Genomic DNA, 8,610 nt, shown 5'->3' on the forward strand with positions numbered 1-8,610 from the left:
GGGAAGGGGGCGGCGCCCCTTTCCTTCTCTCCCCTCTATCTCTCTCTTTCCCCCTTTCCCCCTCCGGTAAAAGGAAAAGAGGGGGGGGGCGAATTCAACTAGGAGCCCAAGTAGGATACCTCCTACTTGGGTGCGCCTAGTGCCGGCCTCCTCCCCCCTTTATATACGTGGGGGTGTCTACAACACACATCAATTGGTCCAAGCCGTGTGCGGCGCCCTCCTCCACAATTTACGCCTCCGGTCATATTCTTGTAGTGCTTAGGCGAAGCCCTGTGCGGATCACTTCACCATCACCGTCACCACGCCTTCGTGCTGATGGAACTCTCCCTCAACACTTTGCTGGATCAAGAGTTCGAGGCGCGTCATTGAGCTGAACGTGTGCAAAACTCGAAGGTGTCGTACATTCGATGCTTGATCGGTAGGAACGAGAAGAAGTTTGACTACATCAACTGCGTTAAAAAACGCTTCCGCTTTCGATCTACGAGGGTACGTGGACACACTCTCCCCTTCTCGTTGTTATGCATCTCCTAGATAGATCTTGCGTGAGCGTAGGAATTTTTATGAAATTGCATACTACTTTCCCCAACAGTGGCATCCGAGCGAGGTCTATGCGTAGATGATATGCACGAGTAAAACACAAAGAGTTGTGGGCGGTGATCGTCATACTTCTTACCACCAATGTCTTATTTTTATTTGGCGGTATTGTTGGATGAAGCGTCCCGGACCAACCTTACATGACCACGTTCATGAGACCGGTTCCACGACAGACATGCAACTAGTTTTGCATAAAGGTGGTTGGCGGGTGTCTGTTTCTCCAACTTTAGTTGAATCAAATTTTACTACAGCCGGTCCTTGTTGAAGGTTAAAACAACAAACTTGATAAATCACCGTTGTGGTTTTGATGCGTAGGTAAGAATGGTTCTTACTAGAAGCCCGTAGCAGCCACGTAAAACTTGCAACAACAAAGTAGATGACGCCTAACTTGTTTTTGGAGGGCATGTTGTGATGTGATATGGTGAAGACATGATGTGGTATACATTATTGTATGAGATGATCATGTTTTGTAGAAGTTATCGGCAACTGGTAGGAGCCCTATGGTTGTCACTTTGTTGTATGAAATGCAAATGCCATGTAATTGCTTTACTTTATCACTATGCGTTAGCAATAGTTGTAGAAGCAATGTTGGCGAGATGACAACAGTGCTATGATGGAGATAAAGGTGTCAAGCCGGTGACGATGGAAATCATGACGGTGCTTTGGAGATGGAGATCAAAGTCACAAGATGATGATGGCCACATCATGTCACATATTTTGATTGCATGTGATGTTTATCTTTTATGCATCTTATTTTGCTTAGTACGGTGGTAGCATTATAAGATGACACCTCACTAAAATTTCAAGGTATAAGTGTTCTCCCTGAGTATGCACCGCTGCGGCAGTTTCTCGTGCCGAGACACCATGTGATGATCGGGTGTGATAAGCTGTGCGTTCACATACAACGGGTGCAAGACAGTTTTGCACATGTGGAATACTTGGGTTAAACTTGACGAGCCTAGCATGTCCAGACATGGCCTCGGAACACTGGAGACCGAAAGGTCAAACTGTGGCACCCAGGCTCAAAGCAACCGGTTTACCTTGCATTGCCAGCCCAGAGATCAAGTCTTCTGGCAACACACAACAACATGGTACAGAAACAACCGCTTTATTGATGCTAGTGGAAACATATGTCTGATATTACATCGAGATAAGAGGCCAAGCGGCACACATGGTGCGGCTCAACAGTATGTACATTATTTAATGAACATGAAGGGGCCTCGATCACATAAACTACACGGCAGCGGAACGACGATGAAGCGGAACTCCATAGCACAGGGACACCGACGTGGACATGATCTAGACGTGGGAAGCTCTCCGATCCGATACGACTTGCCTGAAATTTGGCATGACACGTCAGGTCAGTACATTGAATGTACTTGCAATCTCACAACAAACATAAGCATAGTGACAAACAATATCATGACAATTATTCAGGTTAATGCAATGCAAGTAATGCTACTGATGTGGTTGTCGGCGTTCTGGATGAGGGTATCTAGCCCTGTCTGCCTGCAGCCCACCGTGTGGCTCCATCGACGGCCTGGTAAGGCCCAGCTTCAGCATCAACAACTCAAGACCCCCGCGAGCAGCCAAGCCTCGCGAGGCGGACGACGCCAAGACCCCCGAGGGGATCAGCCTCTTCAGGCTGGCTCCCGAGGGGTGGAGAGTTCTATGCAAGGTTTACCTCACGAGGCCCAGCTGACGTGAGCCATGACGACCAAGGCCAGGCGGGCGCCAGCGGGCACAGAGCGCAGGTTTCCTCTTCAGTGCAAAGGATGCAGGCTGTAGGCACGAAGTCCCGAGGAATCAACCAAATGTTTCCATTCTGGTGCAACAAGACCAAGACCGCTAGGACGGCAGGACGGAGGTCATCGCCGAGCCCACCGCAGCGTCACGACCAGAGGCTTTTTGCAGGTGAAGACTACTTTTGTCAGGATAAGTTGTACTACTTGTGCCCTTTCAAATCCGGCCGTTGTGGGATCCCTTCCCGCCAACATTTGGGAAGAGGACCAAGGCCACTATAAATAGGACTTAGCCACCACCATAGAGGAGGATCGGATCGAGTGGACATCCCCTCAGCTCCCTCGAGCTCAAGAACACCTCACCTCCTGAGGCCAGTTCATCCACTGTACTAGTTCATCCTTAGCCCTCCGAGGCAATCCACCAAAACGCTGGAGTAGGGTATTACACCGCAAGGTGTCCCGAACCAGGATAAACTATTGTGTCTCTTTGTCTCTTTGAGCTCGTCGTGCTAGGCTTAGGAGGATCGCGAGTAGGCAGGCTGGGTAGGTTGAGATCTCCGCATGCACACTAGAGTTCGAACCTCTCAATGGCTTGCGGAACCCATAATCTGACATTTGGTGCGCCAGGTAGGGGTGCGTCAGATCTTCTCTTTCGCCAATCGATCCACCGCCACTCCGACACCTCCATGGCCGACGCACGCCGAGCTCGCGTCGAGCGCCGGGCCGCAGTCGCCACTCGTGTTGCTCAGACGGCTCCAGCGGGCGATGGTCGTGCTCGTCGTGCTCCGTCTCCGGTGGCCAACGCTGCCACGGGCCCTGCCGACCACGAGCAGCATGCTTCTTCGCTGCACCCGTCGGTGCGCCTCGATGGGCGCACCGCTACTCCGTCACTGACCCCAGCAGTTTCGTCCTCCCACGCGCGTCACAGCCAGGCGGACGCACAGGCCGCTCTGCTCATGGAGCGCGAGCTCCTTTGCTACCGCCCGGTCGGCGACCTCTACAAGGAGTGGCTCGAGCGGATCGCTGAGCTCGTCAGCGTGGCCGGGGGCTCCACCGCTCCGGCTCGCTCACTGCCTCAGCAGCCACCTACAGCGGGTGACGTAGCTCACGGGGCTCCTCCACCACCTCCGGCCCAGGGCGTCATCGTCGGGCCAAGGCGTGGGGCACCACGGCGCGACCCACCGCGCCCTGTGCCGGCTCGGGAGGATGTGAGCTGCCAGGTGGTGCAGCAACCTCAAGGAGAAGCACGCATACTTCCAGCACCCCCACATCTGGCCCGTGTACCACCGCAGGAGGTGACGGTGCGCGTGCACCAGGACCAGGTTCCACCCCCTCGACGGGCTCCAGTGGCCACGGCAGGATGCCGCACATTCACCCCGAAGCTTCGCAACGTCGTCTGGCCAAGCAAGTTCAAGCCCGACCTGCCTCCGCGCTACGACGACACCGCCAACCCCGCCGAGTTCCTGCAAACTAGTTCCCGATGGCCCTCAAGGATGGCACGCATTCTTGGCTCCTGAACCTACCCAAGGGGTCGGTCTCTTCCTGGGAGGAGATGCACGGCCACTTCATCGCCAACTTCCCGGGCACTCATGACCGTCCGCCAGCCGTGGGTGACCTATGTCGCATCAAGCAGCAACCTGGGGAGACCCTGCAGAAGTATATCCAGCGCTTCAACAACATTCGCCTCAAGATTCCCAAGGTGTCGGATGAGGCCATCATTTCAGCATTCATTGATGGCGTCCGTGATGTCAAGATGAAGGAGGAGCTCGCTATCCATGAGGATCTCTGTGCAGCTCTAGAGATGTTCAACATGGCGAACAAGTGCGCAAGAGCTGCGGAGGGGCGCCTCTCCCTCCTCGAGCTCCCCGATGCTGATCCAGAAGACAAGAAGGCCAAGGCCAAGGACATGAAGTGGAAGGGGCCGGTTGTGCTCGCGGCCGAGCCAAAGACGAAGCGTGGCTGGGACCACCCCGAGTCATCCAAGAGAAACCGGTTGTTCTGCGTCTTCCACAACGTTCACAGCCACAACACCAACGACTGTCAGGAGATCAGGACCCTCTACGACGGGTGCTTCGGTCGACGCCCCGAGCGCAATGATCAAGGTTACGGCCGTGGAGGTGGCCGAGGCGGAGGATGCTGGGACAGACGCGACCAGCCTCGGGAGGACCGCTGGCAGGGCCAACTTCGCGAGGGCGCCTGGAGGGAGCAGCCTCATGAGGAGAGCCCTCAGGGCAATGCAGCTCTACCTCCTCTGCCTCCACCGCCAAGAAGGACTAAAGATCATCACCAAGACGAGGGGGCTGGGGGCTTCCAGGAGCCTCGAGCCATCGCCTGCATCTTGGGCGGCTCGCAGGCCCCAGCGTCCCACCGCGTCTTCAAGTAGTTTGCGCGTGAGGAGAATGCAGCGCTCCCCATGCCCAAAGCAACTCGCCCTCTCAGGTGGTCCAAGTGTGCCATCACCTTCAGCTCCTCAGACCATCTCAAGTGCGCGGCCACTGCTGTCGCGCTCCCTATGCTCTCTCCCGTCATCAGCAACGTGGTCGTCACCAAGACTCTCATTGATGGCGAAGCAGGGCTCAATGTCCTGTTTGTTTAGACGTTCGACAGACTCCAAGTGCCGTACTACCAGCTTCACCCAACCAAGCCATTTTCAGGAGTGACCGACGGTTCTACACATCCGATAGGGCAGGTCCGCCTCCCTATCACCTTCGGCGAGTGCAACAACTACCACACCAAGCTCATCGACTTCGACGTCGCCGACATCTGTCTGCCCTACAACGCCATCCTAGGGTATCTAGCGCTGGCCAAGTTCATGGCGGCTACGCACCACAGCTACAACGTCCTCAAGATGCCAGGAAGCGGCGGCGTCATCACGGTCGCATGTCAAGAGAAGGATGCAGTGTGCTCCCTCGAGCGCGCCTTCCAGGCTGCAGTGGTCGAGAACCCTAAAGATGAGGGCGGCGCCCTTCCTCCTGAGGTCGCCCCCAAGATGAAGAAGCTGCAGCTGGGTTAGGGATCTCGTGAAGGAGCACCTCCCGAGGACGCCACGTTGAGCCTCGCGTCCCCGGACGCGGCGCCTTCACCCATCGCATAGAAAGGCGTGCCTGACGCCCCCCTTAGGCTGGGCTTCAGGGCTCTCCTCGGGAGGGCCTCAGACCTAGCTAGGGTCACGAGGGAGGCGCTCGGGCAACATGTGGAGGCACTCTTCAGAGCATGCTTCCCAAGAGAAGGCATCAGGCGGAAGTCACCAGGCGTTCAGGAGTTCATCAGCAAGGCAATCGAGGAGATTCAAGAGACAAGGGTTCTGCAAGGCGATCGTCGCCTGCCACGAGGCACGGCTCACTACCCCGGCGAGGGTAAGGAGTTCCGCGTCTGCATCGACATACCAGGGCTCAACAGGTCCGCGTCTCGGCAGCTCATCTGGCCGTCTCATGTCGGCCGATGAAAGGGTCCACCCCACAACTACGTCCACATGCCCTTTGGCCTGCCTGGCTCAGCCGTGGTGTTCCAATGCTGCATGAGGGACACCCTGGCGGCTCGTGAGGCCAGGCATCGGGCGATCCAGGCGGAGATGGAGGAGCACCTCTAGGAGCCTCCTGAGGCTCGGCGCCAGAGCGACTAGTGAGGAACAACTCCATCAGCGCACGTTTTTGGCTACCTCAACACTTCTTCAGCGATGCTACCAGGTGACATCTCTCTAGTTCGTTCAGTTTGGCGCGCCCCTTGGGCTGCATCATCCCTAGGCCACGTGGGTCTGTCCCTTCGGCGTGTATCCCTTTTGCATCTATCAGAGCTAGTTTACCATCCTTCGCAAGCTACCTTTAAATTGTTAATTGCCTGACCGACGCTTCGTTGCTAAGAACGTCTCGCGCCCTTGCAAGCCCTCCCGCGACCGCCTCATGATTAAGGACTAGCACGGCGTCTGTGCTCGGGTTCGTCCCTGTAGCATCGCTAAATCCAAGAGGCTGAGCTCTGGCTCACGGGCCAGTCCCCGTGTACGTCACCTCCCATGGCCCTTGGTGCCTTGTTCTCGCATGAGCTAATCGTGAGTGGATGAGTAAGGGCGCACAACCTGGTGCCTCAGTGGCCACGGGAACCGCACGCCGGTTGTTTTTCTTCAGAATCTTTGCATGAGAAGACTAGGCACAGCGTCTGTGCTCGGGTCCGTCCCTGCAGCGTCGATAAACCCAACGGCTGAGCTCTGTCTGGCGGGCCGGCCCCGTTCACGTCACCTCCTGGGGTCGTTGGTGTCTGGCCTTCTCATGCAATAACCTCAGGAGACTCATTCGGCGCAGGCTGCCTAACCATCTCGCAGGACAAATACAAGCACCCCCAATCAAGACCAGGCGCAACTGCCTTGAGGTAGGGCCTCGTGAGTCCTTCGCTGGCTCACGGGTGCCCATGTACACCTCCTCCAGCCCTGCCGTGCAAGCCACGTGTTAGGGCGGGGCTGTACACGCCCCGGGGGCTCTCCTCAGAGGGAGCCCCCTCCCACGCACCAGTGGAAGCAGCATGCTCCATGCTGGCCGTCGACACTGCCGAGGAGTGGCTATGCCCGTGCAAGAGCGGAAGCACTATGCTCCGTGCTAGTGATAAACAACTGGGGGTGGCCTCGCGACCGCACTAACCTCAGGGAGCCTCCGGGCTCAATGACCAGCCTCACCGTGCTGCTCTCCCTCGGGAAGGTAGCGCGAGGGGGCTGGGAATGGGGGCTACGCTCAGGTCATGCCTGGCGTACCCCACCTCGCCAGGCCTCACGACCCTGGTCTTCGCGCACCCCTCCCAAGCGAGAGCTCGACGAGGAAAAGGTATGACGGTCGATTCGTACGTCAAGGGGGACTCCTGAGCATAGCGTCTCAGGAGCCTAACTGGCCACATAGCCCCTCACCCCTTGGGCTTGTCCTGGCGATCCAACCCAACAGCGGCTGAGGCATGCGCGGGGCCTGCCCTGCCGATGCAGAATACCAAGGCCTGACTTTCACCTTTCCTTTTCAAGCCATTTGTACGTCAAGGGGGACTCCTGAGCATTGCGTCTTAGGAGCCTAACTAGCCACGTAGCCCCTCACCCCTTGGGCTTGTCATGGCAATCCAGATGACCCAACGACGGCTGGGGTATGCGCGGGGCCAGACCCTGCCGACACAGAACATCAAGGCTTACCTCCACACTTTTTCCTAAGATTTTCGCACGTCAAGGAGGACTCCTGAGCATCACGTATCAGGAGCCTAACTGGTCACGTAGCCCCTCACCCCTTGGGCTCGTCCTGGCGATCCGGACGACCCAACGGCGGCTGAGGTATGCGCGGGGCCGGGCACTGCCGACGCAGAACAACAAAGCAAACGGAAAAGTCGAGGGACCATAATCTAATTATTACAAAACATATTGTTCCAAGCAAACAGTTTTAAACGCCTCCCTGAGGCATGCTACATGATACATGACGAACAGGTAAGAGCAGAGTCACCAAGCCACCTCTTCAGACCTGGGTGCCACCGTCACCCGCCAGCGAAGCCTCGTCGCCAGGCGCATTGCCCGTCCCCTCGGCCTCGGTCGAAGGACCGATAACCAGGAACTTACTCAGCATGGCATCCACGGAGTTCTTCACGGCGGCAGAAGCAATGTCCCGGGAGTCGGAGTCCACCGGAGCAAGGAAGGAGGAGAAGTCGAAGCCGGTGTCCTGGAGATAGAGATGGCTGAAGACGCACGTAAGGGCTGTGGAAGAAAGCGAGCGCGCCTCACTTTCCACAAAAGAGCCTGATACGTCTCCAACGTATCTATAATTTTTGATTGCTCCATGCTACTTTATCTACTGTTTTGGACTATATTGGGCTTTATTTTCCACTTTTATATTATTTTTGGGACTAACCTATTAACCGGAGGCCCAGCCCAGAATTGTTGTTTTTTGCCTATTTTAGTGTTTCGAAGAAACATAATATCAAACGGAGTCCAAACGGAATGAAACCTTCGGGAACATGATTTTCTCACCGAACGTGATCCAGGAGACTTGGACCCTACTCCAAGAAGTGCCAGAGGCGGTCACGAGGGTGGAGGGCGCGCCCCCTGGGCGCGCCCCCTACCTCGTGGGCCCCCTGTTGCTCCACCGACATACTCCTTCCTCCTATATATACCTACATATCCCCGAACGATCAGAATAGGAGCCAAAAACCTAATTCCACCGCCGCAACCTTCTGTATCCACGAGATCCGATCTTGGGGCCTGTACCGGAGCTCCGCCGGAGGGGGCATCCACCACAGAGGGCTTCTACATCAACACCATAGC

This window comes from Triticum dicoccoides, chromosome 4B (assembly GCF_002162155.2).
Source record: "Triticum dicoccoides isolate Atlit2015 ecotype Zavitan chromosome 4B, WEW_v2.0, whole genome shotgun sequence".
NCBI classification, from domain to species: domain Eukaryota; kingdom Viridiplantae; phylum Streptophyta; class Magnoliopsida; order Poales; family Poaceae; genus Triticum; species Triticum dicoccoides.